Below are 16,748 nucleotides of genomic sequence, written 5' to 3' on the forward strand. Positions count from 1 at the left end.
AATGTAAGTCAGGAATAAATAAATAAATAAATCTATATAAATAAAATTGTAGGGGGTCCGCTGTCTGTAATTTCGTTTGTTTTGCCAATTTTTCAGATATTTATCCGTTTTAGGTCAACTCAAGACCGAATCGGTGGTTTTTACGTTTCGTGTCTGTTTGTTTGTCTGTTTGTCTGTTTGTCTGTTTGTCTGTTTGTCTGTCTGTTTGTCTGTTTGTCTGTTCCACCATCACGTCGAAACGGCTGGATAGATCTCAACCAAACTTCATATTTTGAGTATACTCATCCCGGGGAAGGTTTCGATATGCGTATCATTTTAAAATCTTTGAATACACGGGGGGTTTATAGGAAAACCAGAATGGTTTTTCCACCATCACGTCGAAACGGGTATAGATCTCAACCAAACTTCATCTTTAGAGTATACTCATCCCGGGGAAGGTTTCTATATGCATATCATTTGAAAATCTTTGAATACACTGGGGATTTATAGGAAAACCAGAATGGTTTTTCCACCATCACGTCGAAAAGGCTGGATAGATCTCAACCAAACTTCATATTTAGAGTATACTCATCCCGGGGAAGGTTTCGATATGCATATCATTTTAAAATCTCTGAACAGACGGGGGTTTATAGGAAAACCAGAATGGTTTTTCCACCATCACGTTGAAACGGCTGGATAGATCTCAACCAAACTTCATATTTAGAGTATACTCATACCGAGGAAGGTTTCAGTATGCATATCATTTTAAAATCTTTGAATAGACGGGAGGTTTATAGGGAAACCAGAATGGTTTTCCTCCATTTTCTCTTATACTATTGATTTTCTGTAAACTCCGTTTACCGTACGTGAAACGTCTCTTCATTATAAACAACTTTCGTTATGTTCATAATTAACCTTACCCTTCACATGACGGAGAAATTTACAATTTTGCGCTGGTATCATGCTCTGCATTGAGTGACCGACAGACCGACAACGAACCTACAGATTACCATGGCAACGTCTCTGACTGCATGCCAGCAGGGATGTAACGAATTGCCATTTTCCTCATCATGCTTTTAAATTCGTGGTTGTTCCTTGGGCAGAAGGCAAGAGAGGTGTCAATCGGCCTATCTGCGGGATATTGGCGGAATATCGTTGGATGTTATAACCGCCCTCGAATAGATTAAGTAATAACACCATTAGTCATCTTCTTATTATTTGTTTACCTAAAAATCACTGAACCTAAATTTCTCCTCTGTTACCGCTTTATTATATCCATAACTCACACTAGCATAATTTATTGAGGGGCATTTGATTTTCCAATACATTAACTTGGCATTTACATATTTGTCGTTATCCGGCTGTCCTCAGTTATAATCCATTTTCTATTACTTTCAACTTTCTTAACTGTATTATTTTGTTCCTTAATTACGCCGTATGTACGCGAGTGCTACAAACTACTGGATGTATTTCCACCAAGACTCATATTTAGAATACACCTGTCCTTGATAGGTTTTAGGGCAAATATTGTTTCTAAATCCCTGAACTGACTGGGGGTTTATACGATACCGAAACAGTGATTTTGTACTTCCACAAAATATACACAACCAACGTTAATTTAAATCTACCTGCCTTGGTAGAAATTAATTTCTAAACCTTTTTTCTCATGTGCATCATTTCGATACGAGGATTAATAAGGGAGATATCATTAACGGACCGTTTTTCTGTACAAGTCCCATCGGACTTAACTCACGAGCGGGTGCGTGTAAAGCGTATTCCTTACAACTTGAAAACTACTGAAGACATTCGAACCAAAATTTATATTTAGCATCCACCTGTCCAAAGGTAGGTTTTAAACGTAAATAACATTTCATGTTCCGGAATGGACTGGCGGTTTATAGGGAACCGAAATGGTGATTTTACTCTTCCACAATATATACAGAACAAGACCAACCTGACTGGATATCGACCAAACGTGATGGAATTCCACCTCTAAACCTTTTTTTCATGTGCATTTTTGCGTCAGGAGGATTAATAAGGGAGATATCATGAATGGTCAGTTTTGCAGGTTAAGTCCAGCGGACATAGCCCAAAAGGTGTTTTACATGGAGCAGATTCCTTATCTATATAAATCAAATCGTAACGACTGTGTGCCTCTACACTGACTATTCTGGCGAAATTTTCGTACAGCTTTCCGTTTAAGGGGTAATAATGACCATCTGCATAATTTTTGGTTTAGTTTCCTGAAAGTCCTAATTTTTACCCGCCTCGCCCAAAATCCAGGTTGCGGCATAATCTGTCAGAAGAAAAAGAAGATAATTGAAATCTGACAAAAGTATACGTTTTAGCCCGTAACGAACGGAAAACATCCAAGATCATTACATTTTTCACTTTTTATCCCCGAAGAATATCGAAATATGCAGGCAATTTTAATGATGGTGCAGACCTTCGGAAATTCGTATTACATAACAGATTGCACAATCTCCGTTCAATTTGGAATGATCTACAACCTTGGTCTTATGACTTTTTACGTTTGATTTTTCTCTATTAATCGATGTTAAGTCAATTTGGAAATTTCACATGCATAATTCATACTTTCGATTACTTATATGAAATACAGAATCATCAAACTCTTCACGAAAATTGGCTCACCCAGTAGCCATCTGTGAGCCAAATGCTATGTATGTAGCTGTCACATAATTATCCGAAAAGTAATGTAATGTGAGATAATCTTACAAAAACGTTACCCTGTTCCACGTTTCTAACTCAATCTGACCCAAGAATAGATGACATATCATAGGACCAGTCATTTAGGCCACTAAATCCGGCGTGTCTTATGGTATAATCCTTTGTCGATATGACGTACGTTTAGTAGCAGTTAATCTGTAAATTAAGTTCTTCAATATTGTAAACACGCATATACTTTCGTATGTCGATCTATATATATTCACTGATGTCGATTTGTAGCGATCGAGAAAGGGTGGATCTGCTATTGTAATCAGTACTCCCCACACCGACTTTGACTGGCAGTAGGAAAGGGTTCCTTCTCCAACTCCTGTGTAACTGTCATTAGTAAGGAAGGCCTACAATTGTAATGAATAGTTCACTTCTCGATTTGACTTGCAGAAGGCAAGTGAGCATGCAGTTTTGTTTAAAACTCCCCTACCCGATTGTGTTTGGCAGTAGGCAAGGGTGCCCCCCATTACAAAGAAATGTCCTCATTTAAAATGTGACTGGCATTAGGCATAGTGGCCTGCTATTTTGATGGAAACTCACCAACTTGTGTGACTGGCAGTAAGCTGGCTGGAAGTAGGAAAATGGTCCTGGCATTATAATGATAACTGCACAACTCAATTTCGAGTGATAGTAGGTAATTGCCTGCCATTGTAATAAAAACTCCTCAACTGTAATCTGTCTGGAAGTACGAAAGGGGGCTGCCATTTTAACGAAAACTCCCCAAATCGATTCTGTCCGCGTAGCAGGCAATGGGGCCTGCAATTATAATGTAAACTTCCCAACGCGATTGTGAATGGCAGTAGGCAAGTGAGCCTGCCGGTATATCACAAATCCGTAACATACACTTTACATTGGAAACAACATATGGGGACATCCCCATGCTCTTTCTCGGATAACGCTAAGAGACATGCAATTTTAAAACAATCTTATTTACTGCATGTACACTGTTTACTTCGACATTCGAATACATTGTTGAACACCGTAGCGAAGCACGGGTACATTAGCTAGTAAATAAATAAATAAATAAATAAATAAATAAATAAATGGTAATGTAACGATTAAAGGGACATATCCGACGGAAATGGATTTTACTGCCACAAAGTTTGTGAGCATTGCTATTGTTGTAATTATTTAACTTTGATTGATTGAACAGTGAATATGCTGGGGATAGTAAAGTGGAAACTTTGGTCATCAACCGATGTAACTTAATTGTGTTTAGCCTTCAGCTTAGAAACTTGGATGGTCAAGGGGTCATCAACCTCAGTGAGATTAGGGCCATATGCCACTGTAGCATCATTTTCCTTGCGGTCATCATCCACAATGACTTTAAAGTAACTTAGGAGTTTAGATGTCGGTCCATGACATAGACGCAGGTCACATCGATTCAATTAAGGGTCCATGTCGTATGACCACTGTGTGGCACACACCGATTGGACGGCCTTAATTATACCCAGAGTCCAGAGTTCGTGTTACGAGGGCTGGACCATAACGAATCACTGTGATGGTACATGTGGTCTCACATGTAAGCGGAATTTAAGGATTTCCAGACTTTCTTTTTTTTATTAAAAAAATGAGACAATGGTTTCTATTAAGAATGCCCATCAGGCAGACACGTCAAAGGCTCACCAGTGTTCTAACCTTATATGTAATAAAACGATTGTGGTGTCCAGTGGACACGTTTAATTTCAGTAATACCGTTGAGATATCAGAATGCTTCAGAATTTCCTGAATAAATTGGAATCTTTTAAACAGACCTTTCATTCAAAGTAGATAGATTAGAATTACTGAACCCAACCTTTACCTCAGAAAGTGACGAAGAACCCGATACGACCCAAGAGACAGATCTCATGAACTTTGCTGATAGGTAAGAAAGGGTATCCCTAAATATGGACCAAAAGGGTTCAATATATATATATAGATATAGATTACAAGGTATGGTTTCTAATAACAAAGATGTTTAATTTAAATTTCACTGCCTTGTTTAGAACTGCTCCTCAACTGAAGTAATTTTCAAAAGATCCTGCTCACAAAAAATTTATAGCTTTTAATTTTATGCTAGAATTGGTCAATTAGAATCCTTTATTGGAGGTATCAAAATATTGGGTGGGTTATATATTTGATAGTTTGTCATATATTTGTAGTATTGTTTGAGGATTTTTTCCAGTGGTAGGAAAAATCTGCAATATTAAACGTTCAGTGCATAGATCATCAGACTTAAAGTCATTTACACCAGGACTTGAAATAGTAAGGAATAATCTTATGCCTTGGTATGCCATTTTAATAGTTACAAATGCTAAGGAGACTTACATTCGCACACACACGTAAGGAGTAATTACAAATACGCTACAAAACATAAAGCTGAAAGTGTAGGTACTAAAAATAAAGCAGCATGGGAAGTAATTAAGAGGGAGAGCATTAGGAAGTATTCAGTGTAGCAAGGCCAAAGTTGAGATTATACAAGTGTAATTCAGTAAATACCGAGCTCAAGAGCTGCGGTCGCTTAAGTAGCCCTGAAGATGGTTTTCCGTGGTTTCCCATTTCCACACCAGGCAAATGGTGGGGCTGTACCTTAATGAAGGCCACGGCCGGTTATTTTCCATTCCTAGCCATTTCCTGTCCCATCGTCGCCATGAGGCCTATCTGTGTCGGTGCGACGTAAAGCAACTTGCAAGAAAAACTCAAAAAACAGTGACTAATTCAATCAATTGCAATAATATTGCTGCCAGTGAAAAAGAAGTCAGCTAACTCATCAACGGCAGGATTGTTGTCCCTGAGTAGGGCATAGCATGCAACACAGAGATAGAAAGAGGAGTGTATACTGAGCAATTTCAAAATTTTGGGGATATAATGATATGTATGGGATATCAAATAACATTATCACGTTCACTACTGATGATGATGCTTGTTGTTTAAAGGGAACTAATTTCTAGGTCATCGGCCCAGTTCGCTACTAGTAACCGAAGTGTTCGTAGACTTAATTCCTGTGAAGACTACTACAACCGCACTGTTCTCCAGTCTTCCCAATGAATGGGTCTCTGCTGGATTAAACTCAACTCTGTGGTGACAGTTCGGCTCGCTAGATGAAGGTCTTTTGATTTGACGCCTATAGGCGACCTGCACGTCATGATGAGGATGAAACGATGATGAAGACGACACATACACCCAGACATACACCCCGTGTCAGCGAAATTACCCAATTATGGTTAAAATTCCCGACCCTGCTGGGAATCAAACTCGGGACCCCTGTGACTAAAGGCCAACACGCTAAACATTTAGCCATGGAGCTGGACGCTATGATGGGTGAAAAATATGGATTCACTGGTCGACCAAAGCTAAAATTACAGTCTGATTACCCTACCTCACTATTTGTTCAACAGGAGGTCCTTTGGGTAAATCGGACAATATGAGCCATGTAATTGGCACAGATAAGAAAACTGCGAATTATACTAGGTCGAATCACAAAGTAAGTTACACTAGCTCGCCGCGAGAACACGCTGCGTGTCGTGACCATGGCCAATGAGGAGCCAGCTACAGTAACTGCTGACACGTCCGACAGGAAATTTGGTGTGGTATCCCGTGGTGTTGTGTGTGCAGAACGGGCTAGGCTCAATGGCGCATCACCTGGATATTCACTCCAGATTTGAGATGCGTGCAACGATCAGATTTCCAAGGGCTAAACGGCTGAATTGCACGACCATTCATCGTGAAATCACTGCTGTATATTGTACCCGGGTGAGATCGACCAGAGACTTCATGATTTGGTAATATAAAATAAATTCATGCATATGAGAATATTGAAATATACACGGTAAGTTAGTTGGGTGGACGGAAAGATTTCAACATTGTCAGATGTGCGCAACTAGCTGGCACCAAGAGATTTAAGCCTGTATAACGAATGAGTGATATATTTCCATGTCGAAAGTAAAGAGGATTAAATCTAAGCAAGAAGTACACGAATGGCCGATCCATTAGTGACGGAATTAGACATATGTTTGTTAGTTGTTTTAAGTCGCACAGACACAGATAGGTCTTACGGCGACGATGGGACAGGAAAGGGCTAGGAGTGGGAAGAAAGCGGCCGTGGCCTTAATTAAGGTACAGCCCCAGTATTTGCCTGGAAGTGAAAATGGGAAACCACGGAAAAACATTTTCAGGGCTGGCTACGGTGAGGTTCGAAGCTACTATCTCCCGATTACTGGATACTGTCCGCACTTAAGCGACTGCAGCTATCAAGCTCGGTACTGAATTAGGAAGGAGCACTCATAACACAAGGGCTGATTGCTACCAGGAAGTGACAGAGTATTTATTCCTGAACAAGGTTGCAACCCATACGTCACCAATACGGAGAAAATGTCGCAATAAAGTTTCCCGTGCCACCAGGCATATTTTTGTCAAGTTGTCGAGGGGAGGTATTTAAACTAATCGCCGCAGTTTCAGCCAATGATAAAATTTCTAAAGGGCTCACAGATGCACCAACATGACACAATACAATATGAACTCCAGTTATCTTCTGAGATGATAATAATTAAAATATTCCAACCACCGAATTGAACAGATGGGATTTTTTAGATATCATCCCCATGTTAATTAATTGTAAGTTTGATGAATTAAAATATAGAATTCTAGGAATAGACCCACGCTGTATCGCTATTGGTCAGAAAGATCACACTAGCATGGGCGCCGACTAAGCGCGCGAAAAGTGGAAGAGAGAAATCGAGTAATATCTTCGTGATCTCCGAACGATATGAGATCAGAATACGACACGTGAATGTTTACCACTTTATTAAGTGGGATAAATTAAGAGATACAAATCAACGTGCAAGTGCCGATTTAGGATAACCAACGCCCCTCCCTCGGGAGTGACCGCGAATGACCCACGCGGGAAACCACATCGTCCATAAATACTAGGGAGTGGAACCTCACAAGGACAGTTACTTGCAACAGTGGTTTGCGACAGTTTGGTTGCGACAGTTGTTTGAAATAGTTTGATACTCTGACACGTCGACACTGCAAGTCAGTACCTCGGGACGCATTCTAAGTCAGTTAGAGCTGAAAGTACATGAATCGTTATGAAAGTGAAGACGAACAGTGAGATTATTCATAGTACCGAGTGTTAATGATCAGTATAACTGTATGTTGAAGTTAATACATTTATAAAGGTTTCATGTGATTGAAAATAAATGATCAACAGAAAGCCGATGGTACTTTATGAAGGCAGTGTGCGGAGCCTGAAGTAATAAGTTTGAAGATAGACGGTGAAACAATTATCCGGAACAGGGAAGTGTAGGAGCGTGGCGAATACTAGGCGGCCTAGGAATATGCCAGGAAGTGCCGGGTGACAATCGCGATACGCGCCGGGTCTAATAAAACGACACATCGTCGTAAAGTGTCACGGCTTGTGGCTCGGGTACAAATGAAGAAAAGAGTTGTGAAAGTGTAAGGGGTCTTTAGGCACCTATAAGTGTTTTGTTGCATAAATCATTGTAAATTCACAATTAACGTGTTAATAATGGGTAATCGCCCAGGAGTGGTTTTTATGTTAATGTTATAAAGTGCGGCAAGATGCACGAGTAAACAAATATGGGGCCATGAGGCTTCTCAACCGCCACGACACAATGGAAATCTACACAGGAATGAGTACACAAAATTGATATATTTGGGGATGTTATCGCGATAAAACGGGGATAAGTGTAAATTATTCATGACCACTTAACGTAACGCATGAATCGCTTCCCGAATCCATGATTTTATTTAAGTTAGACGGATGAACTAATTTACATTAACGTAATTATGGGTTAGACTAATTAAGTGATTATTTGTTTGTTGTTTATAATGTAAATATGGGTTATATCTTTCAATTAATCCATGCTGTATGTTAATACTTTGGTTGAAGTTCATTTCAAGTGTCAGGTTTTTGTTTTATGCCAACCCAGTTTATTTTGATTTCTCAATCACCGCGGTAATTATTTGTACCTTAGTTAGGCATATTTGTTGACAGACATCCATATATATGAAAGTGCCAGGTTGTGTTTGCGTACGGCAGGTCATGAGAAATAAAAATAATAATAATAATGCTTTGTGAGTTTTCAAGTTAAATTGAAATAATAATAATGTTTTGTGAGTTTGCAAGTTAAAGTGAAATAATAATAATAATGGTTTGTGAGGTTGCAAGTTAAAGTGGAATAATAATAATAATAATCATAATCATAACAATAATAATAATAATAATAATAATACTTTGGGGGTTCGCTAGTTAATGTAATTTAAATTTGGAGATAACATGTGGCGTAAAAGACTTTAATTCGAGCAGTAAATTTGGTTTTTGCATAAATTTTTGATTTCACGTTTTTGGACTCTATAATAAGCATAAATATTTGTTTAGAAGCGATAGAGGCACGTGTATAGGATGGTCACGATATGTTGAAAGCCCAAAAGGTTTGAGCCCATTTTTGATGTTGGAATTCGTGCGGGACAAAAATCCGGCATGAGGTGAAAATTGAGCCGTACTGATGTTGATGAAGAAATAGATTAATCTCGAGGCCTAAGACGATATAATATGCTAATTCCGGTGTTATGAGTGGGAGAAAAGTCCACGCACCGAGGATTAATTAGTGAATTAAATGTTTGAAGAATTCCAGTGGAATAAATGGACTTTAAATGAAAAGTGAGGAATAATTTAGCAATCGCAGGTATTGGGTGTATTTTTCCCAGATGCGAGATGCCATGGGATTTGAGAATTGTCTTGGGAGGACATGGTGTTCCCACAAAATTAACGGCAGTACGAAAATGAAGGTTGCGGTTCCGAATACCACTGTGTCCCGACCGATTTAAATCGGATCTTGGTAGTTCACATTGGGATTTAACATATGTGACTAAATTCTAAAGATTGGAAATTCAAATATAAAATTTTCAAATTAATAATAATAATAATAATAATAATAATAATAATAATAATAATAATAATAATAATAATCCAAGTAAATCTTGTCTTAATTGATTGCTTAGTGCCAAACTAGACCGAAATTGTAAAAGCTTATACGTTAAACATAAATATAGTTAACGGCAGTGTAACATGTGAAGTTAAATTATCATAATAATAATAATAATTTGAAGAGTAATAATAGGACGAATTTATTACATTATTTCTGAGAATAATAATAATAGTGAAATAAAATTAAAATATTACATCAATTATGAATAAGTGATACGATGATGATAATCTCCACTGATGAAAATAAAAAATAATAAGAGTAATAATAATAATTAATATTTAATACTTAAATATAATTATATATTATAATTATTTATTATTATTATTATTATTATTATTATTATTATTATTATTATTATTATTTATAAAACTGATCATTAATTTGTGCGGATTAATTACGAGTAAACACGATCCTTCGTTTATAACGTCGGCGAAGGTTAGCATATAATCATCCCGGATGATAAATGATAATAATCAAATATAGGGTGATAATTGAAATAAATGATAATAATAAAATAATTGATGGTAATCACTATTTATGATAATAATCAGATAAATAATGATAATGATAATTATATAATAATCATAGGAAGATATGATAGGGACAGTCGTCATGTGTCGGATTGGTCGGAACCAAATTTTGGTACTCCACATGGGAGATAGTTGGCAGTATGTGCGAAATAATCCACAGACGGCACATGGCTTAATTGTGCGAGCATAATAAGTAACCTTTCCGTACGTTGTTGTCGTATTGACAAATGTAAATATTGAGATAAGCTTTGAGTTGACGAGCTACTCTGGCATGTTTGTAAATCTGCTTATATAGGCTAGAGTTCGTCCGTACAATTAGTTCCCGTTTTAGATACGATAACATTTCCACAGTGGGAATCCGGCCTACTAGAATGTAAATACCCGGTAGTGACTCATATCCAACGGAACGTGGGGATGACGGTCAATGGTTTACTCTCATGCCCACGTTTCCGAAAGAAGATTTCCAGCGGTGAAATGTCCACTCATACGGACGTGGATTCGATCGCCAGTGACCAATGGGGCGAATTTACCAAATATTATGCACACTACCAGCGTAGTGAGGTGAACCCAAATTTATGTATTTTTTTCAGGATGGAAATTTCTAAGTGTAATAATTGTCATCACTTGCAGTTTGCGAATTAAGTTAATGAATTGCTCCTCATTGCAAATTCAATAGGAAAACAGTTTTCAAATCTTTTATTGTAGTTAGCTCAGGATGCCCATGGAATTTAAGTTGTCACTTCCCAGTCCTATTGTGGAGTCCTATAATTAATACCTATGAATGAGCCTCCCCCTGCCTTAATTTGCATGCCCCGTTCATCCATGTGTTTATTTGTGCGCCTATATTTTTATTGATTAAATTTTTGACATCTTTTACGAACTGATCACCCCTGACATTAAAGCTAGTCTGGGACTCAGAAGGTGAGCGGGTGCAATATGATGAGAGTTCAATTTCTCGACCAGGTATTGTAAAGTGGTGTAAGAAATTTGACGCCGGACGCACGGATCACACGGACAAATATCGTGATGGCAGGCCCGCAACGTCCAGTACCGTTGCAAATGTTGACTGTGTGGATGGGATCATCAGAGAGAATCGGCGCATAACACTGAACGAAATTGCCAGTATGGTGAAAATTTCGTATGGCAGTGTGTTTTCCATTGTTAACCAGCACCTGGGATTTCGTAAACTGTGTCAAAAGTGGGTCCCACGTCTGTTCACCGATGTTCACAAGGGTGGTCACTGGCATTTTTGCAACGGTATTCTGTGGAGGGTAATGAGTTTCTCCGGCGAATCGTCGCAGAGGATGAAACGTGGATCCACCACTTCACCCCCGAAACAAAGAAAACATCGCTTGAATTGGTGCACACTACATCGCCACCACGGAAGAAGGCCAAGGTCCAACCTTCAGCAAGAAAGGTCATGGCGACAGTGTTCTTTGACATGCAGAGTGTGGTGCACGTGGAATTTATGCCAAGAGGCACAACAATCAACTCGCCTTCATACTGTCAAACGTAGAACCAGTTGCGTAAGACAATTCAAGAAAAGCGGCGGTAAAAATTGAGCGCCGGTGTGATTTTGTTGCACGATAACGCAACACCATACCCGGTCCGTCCAAACGTCCAAACTGCTGCAGCGATTCAAGTAGGAGGTATGGCAACATCATCCGTACAGTCTAGACTTAGCGCCGTGCAGTAATCATGTGGTCGGTAAGTTGAAAAAGAATCTCGACGGACTATGATTCCGAAACGATAAGGTGGAAGCAGCTGTACCCAGGTTGTTACTTAGCGATGGAGTTGATTTCTACGCATCCGGAATCGAAACGTTGGTTGACCACTCCGAGAAATGTTTACAGTCTCTTGGGGACTATGTGGAAAAGTGAACTTACATTGTACGAGTATGTTGTCATAGTCGTGTCGCCTATGTATAGATGTTTTCATAAATGGCCATAACTTGGAAGTGTAACTTACTTTTAGGTTTCACGGACTAACCCATCACCAATTTAAATACTATACGGACGTCATCGACAGCGAACACAGTGATGCGCCATGTTATTCCAAAGTACTGTGGTTAAGCAGGGTGGGAAACCGTACGAAGGTTTTTGGAATTGCGGCAGCATATCTCTGATTTCTTGGTAGAACAGGGCAAGGGCATACTTCAGATTCGTGATCGAAATTGGATTTCAAACTTGGCGTTTTTGCCAGATATTTTAACACACCTAAACGAATTAAATGTACAGTAGCAAGGAAATAACAGGTTCATAAATTGAAGCTAACCGTATGGAAGAACCAAATTATAAAGTCAGATTTCTACCATTTTGAGTCCTTAGACTCTCTGAACTTTGATATTGAGCAGGAGAAATACGAGAAATACGTATGTTCGTATTCTAGATGAGCTTCAGGGTGAGTTTCATAACAGACTTAAAGACCCTGACGGTATTCGGCAGAAGCTGCAACTGTTCAGAGTACCATTTCAGGTACAGCCAGAGGATGCACCACACAACTTACAGTACTTACAGTTAGAACTCATAAATCTTCAGTGCAATACAAAAAATAGGTGCTTCCTGAGTTTTATCGACAGCTGAACTCATTTCGTTTTCCTAAAGTCTGAACGTTCGCCGGAGAATTAATAGCAGTTTTCGGAAGCACTCATATGTGTGACCAGTATTTTTCACAAATGAACTTGAACAAGATTAGGTTCAGATCCCGATTATCGGACTTGCAGGTACAATCAGTTATGAGACACGTTTGCACTAAGAATTTCCATTCTAACAGTTGGTGAATAATTGCTAAAAGGAAGTTGTATAGATGGTGGGAAATGTGAAATCATACAGCTACGTAGGTTGTGGTATAAGTATTCACATATTAATTTGTGTGTGTGTGTGTGTGTGTGCGCTTTTGTATACACGGTTACTTGAAGAGATGCTAATTTTATCTCAGTCTATTTAGTATTATTTAAGTTTCTTTAAATATAACGTTTTTCTGCAGAAGCGACATACAGTAGTATAGGGTTTTATTCCCCTTCATAATTTTTCATAGAAGAGTTGAGCACGTTAAGCCCCTAAAATATAATTGCCATTTATATTGTACTTCATTGCTTATGATCAACTTTAAAGTAATTATTTACATTCCTGGTACACGGTGATTACAAAGCATGTTGTGCCACGCATTTCATATAAACGTGCGCCGTGTTGAACACATTTAATTATGTGTGCACCTGTGTGACAGAATATGTAGCATCTATTATGCGGAGTAGCGTAGTTATGAACGTGTAATGTACACCCATCCATGATTACACTATCTTAAAAAGTCCTGGGTTAGCGGCTGTAACAGCTGTTCCTCATGCTCACAAACCTGTCAGTCAGCTGGTGACATTCACCTGCCTGCTTTAATACATTCCTGAATGCTTCTTGACATAATCCACCAGGCCTATAGGGCATAAATATTTCAACTTCTCTTACTCAATAACTATTAAGCACAGATATTGGTGTGTTAAGAGACAAAAACCAGGTCATTTAATCGACCAGGTTAACGTTCAATATAGAGAAAGTCTGCACAGGGCAAGAATAATAATTTGACTGGTTTTACGTTTTATGTTTTCGGAGACGTGTAGGTACTGAAATTTTGTTCCACTGGCGTAGAAGGAGGCAGTTAAGTCTAGGGACGTAGACATAGGGAAGAATTTTTTTTGCGGTGACGGCACGTTCGTCACAGTTGTCATTGAAAAATGTAAATTACTCTCCGAAAGGTCGGCAATAGGGTTCCACAGTATTTTAGAGGATATTGTCGCGTCATTGAGGAGCATGAGGTTGCTTTGAATGGGCAGATGTGTACGGTTGTCCTATGCTACGTCACCCCATTTTATCACTTACGTTCCAGTCGATGGAGCTCACTGTACATTGTAAGACGTGAACGATGTCCACGTCATCTCCAAATACGTTACCGACAACTGTTATCAACAAAACATTATCTGACTTTCATTAGCAACAATACCTTGTCCAAACATGAGTGTTACAGGCTGTATCCGTGATGATGTTACAAGCTGTGATGGAGGACGACAAATGGATCTTTTTGAGATAAGGAACTGCAATCCGGAAACGTTCGAGTCAAATGTTACTCATCATCATCATCATCATCATCATCATCTGTTTACCCTCCAGGTTCGGTTTTTCCCTCGGAATTACCGAGGAATCCCACCTCTACCGCCTCAAGGGCAGTGTCCTGGAGCTTCAGACTCTTGGTCGGGGGATACAACTGGGGAGTATGACCAGTACCTCGCCCAGGCGGCCTCACCTGCTATGCTGAACAGGGGCCTTGTGGAGGGATGGGAAGATTGGAAGGGATAGGCAAGGAGGAGGGAAGGAAGCGGCCGTGGCCTTAAGTTAGGTACCATCCCGGCATTCGCCTGGAGGATAAAGTGGGAAACCACGGAAAACCACTTCCAGGATGGCTGAGGTGGGAATCGAACCCACCTCTACTCAGTTGACCTCCCGAGGCTGAGTGGACCCCGTTCCAGCCCTCGTACCACTCTTCAAATTTCGTGGCAGAGCCGGGAATCGAACCCGGGCCTCCGGGGGTGGCAGCTAATCACGCTAACCACTACACCACAGAGGCGGACCGTCAAATGTTATTAATAATCCAAATTTTTCGTCCGTTCTTAACAAACGCAGGGGGGGCTGAAATTCCGTCCCGCAGCAGTTCTTTAACATGCCGGAAGAAAACAGCATGACGCTGTCATCCTTAAACACCACCGACCTCAGTCGGGTTTGAACCCGTTCACTTACGATTAACAAACCAACGCCGTATCCACTACACCACTCCAGCCGGCAGTCAAACCTGAAAGGAAAAAATCTGTCTGTACTTTACACTACATGTGCTAAGAGATCCTCTTCAGTCTCGACAGGTGTCCCATTCAACTCGCTGCCTGCGACGCTGTTCAAACGACAGAACTTTGGGCGACGATGCCATGCCTGCCGTTTCGAACGTTTGTTGTAAACTCAGCAACTTGTGAAACTAGTGCAGGTAAATGGACATAATGAGTTGAATTTTGCTTAACCTTTGACTCGATCGTTTCCGGAATATGGTTCTTTATCTCAAATTGATCCATTTGCGGCCCTCCATTTTCCCTGAATGATTTTAACATCATCACGGATACACTCTGTATAATCCACAACGTACCCCTCAATTTCCAATGTAAGAATTGGACCTCGTTAAGACGTCCAGTGGTCTCAAAGAAATTATTAATCAGCATAGTATTATTGGACTCGGGATTTCTCTGTGCCGGAAATGGGAGGTGGTCGCTTGACATTTAGGCTGTGAATGTTTCGTACAAACCAAGAGTTCAACACTATCTTTCTTTCTTTCTTTCTTTCTTTCTTTCTTTCTTTCTTTCTTAATCTGTTTATTGTCCGGGGTTGGCTTTTCCCTCGGACTTAGCGAGGGATTCCACCTCTACCGCCTCAAAGGCAGTGTCCTGGAGCTTCAGACATCGGATCGGGGGATACAACTGGGGAGAATGATCAGTACCTCGCCCAGGCGGCCTCACCTGCTATACTGAACAGGGGCCTTGGTGGGGGATGGCAAGATTGGAAGGGATAGACAAGGAAGAGGGAAGGAAGTGGCCGTGGCCTTAAGTTAGGTACCATCCCGGCATTTGCCTGGAGGAGAAGTGGGAAACCACGGAAAACCACTTCCAAGATGGCTGAGGTGGGAATCGAACCCACCTCTACTCAGTTGACCCCCCGAGGCTGAGTGGACCCCGTTCCAGCCCTCGTACCACTTTTCAAATTTCGTGGCAGAGCCGGGAATCGAACCCGGGCCTCCGGGGGTGGCAGCTAATCACACCAACCACTACACCACAGAGGCGGACTCAACACTACCTGCAGCTCCATAATGTGTGGTACAAACCAAGTGTTCAACACTACCTGTAGCTCCATCTGTGTTTTCTTTAGCTAGTGGCTTTACGTCGCACCGACACAGGTAGGTCTTATGGCGACGATGGGATAAGACAGGCATACGAGTTGGAAGGAATTGGCTGTGGCCTTAATTGAGGTACAGCCCCAGCATTTGCCTGGTGTGAAAATGGGAAACCACAGACAACCATCTTCAGGGCTGCCGACAGTGGGATTCGAACCCACTATCTCCCGGACGCAAGCTCGCAGCTGCGCGACACTGAACACGCGGCTAACTCGTCCGGTTATCTGTGTATTAGTGGTAGACTCTTTTACACAAATACACCTAATTTAGAAATTCAGGTATAGGTCACCCAGTTCCGTTTTCTCATGTCGTCTTCTTTTTTCCTTGATAAAATGCTATTTGTTCGAGGTGCCGACCCTTGTGGATTTATTGCCCCTACTGGCACCATATGATATGAACCTGTGTATAAAGTGGAATGGTGGAAGTGTGAAGTGTTGTATGTGAGGAAAAGAACATTAAGGACGACACAAACACCCAGTCCCCAGGCCAGGGATATTATTCATTACAATTAAAAAACCCTGACCGGCCGGAAGTCGAA

Source organism: Anabrus simplex, chromosome 2, assembly GCF_040414725.1.
Source record: "Anabrus simplex isolate iqAnaSimp1 chromosome 2, ASM4041472v1, whole genome shotgun sequence".
NCBI lineage: Eukaryota > Metazoa > Arthropoda > Insecta > Orthoptera > Tettigoniidae > Anabrus > Anabrus simplex.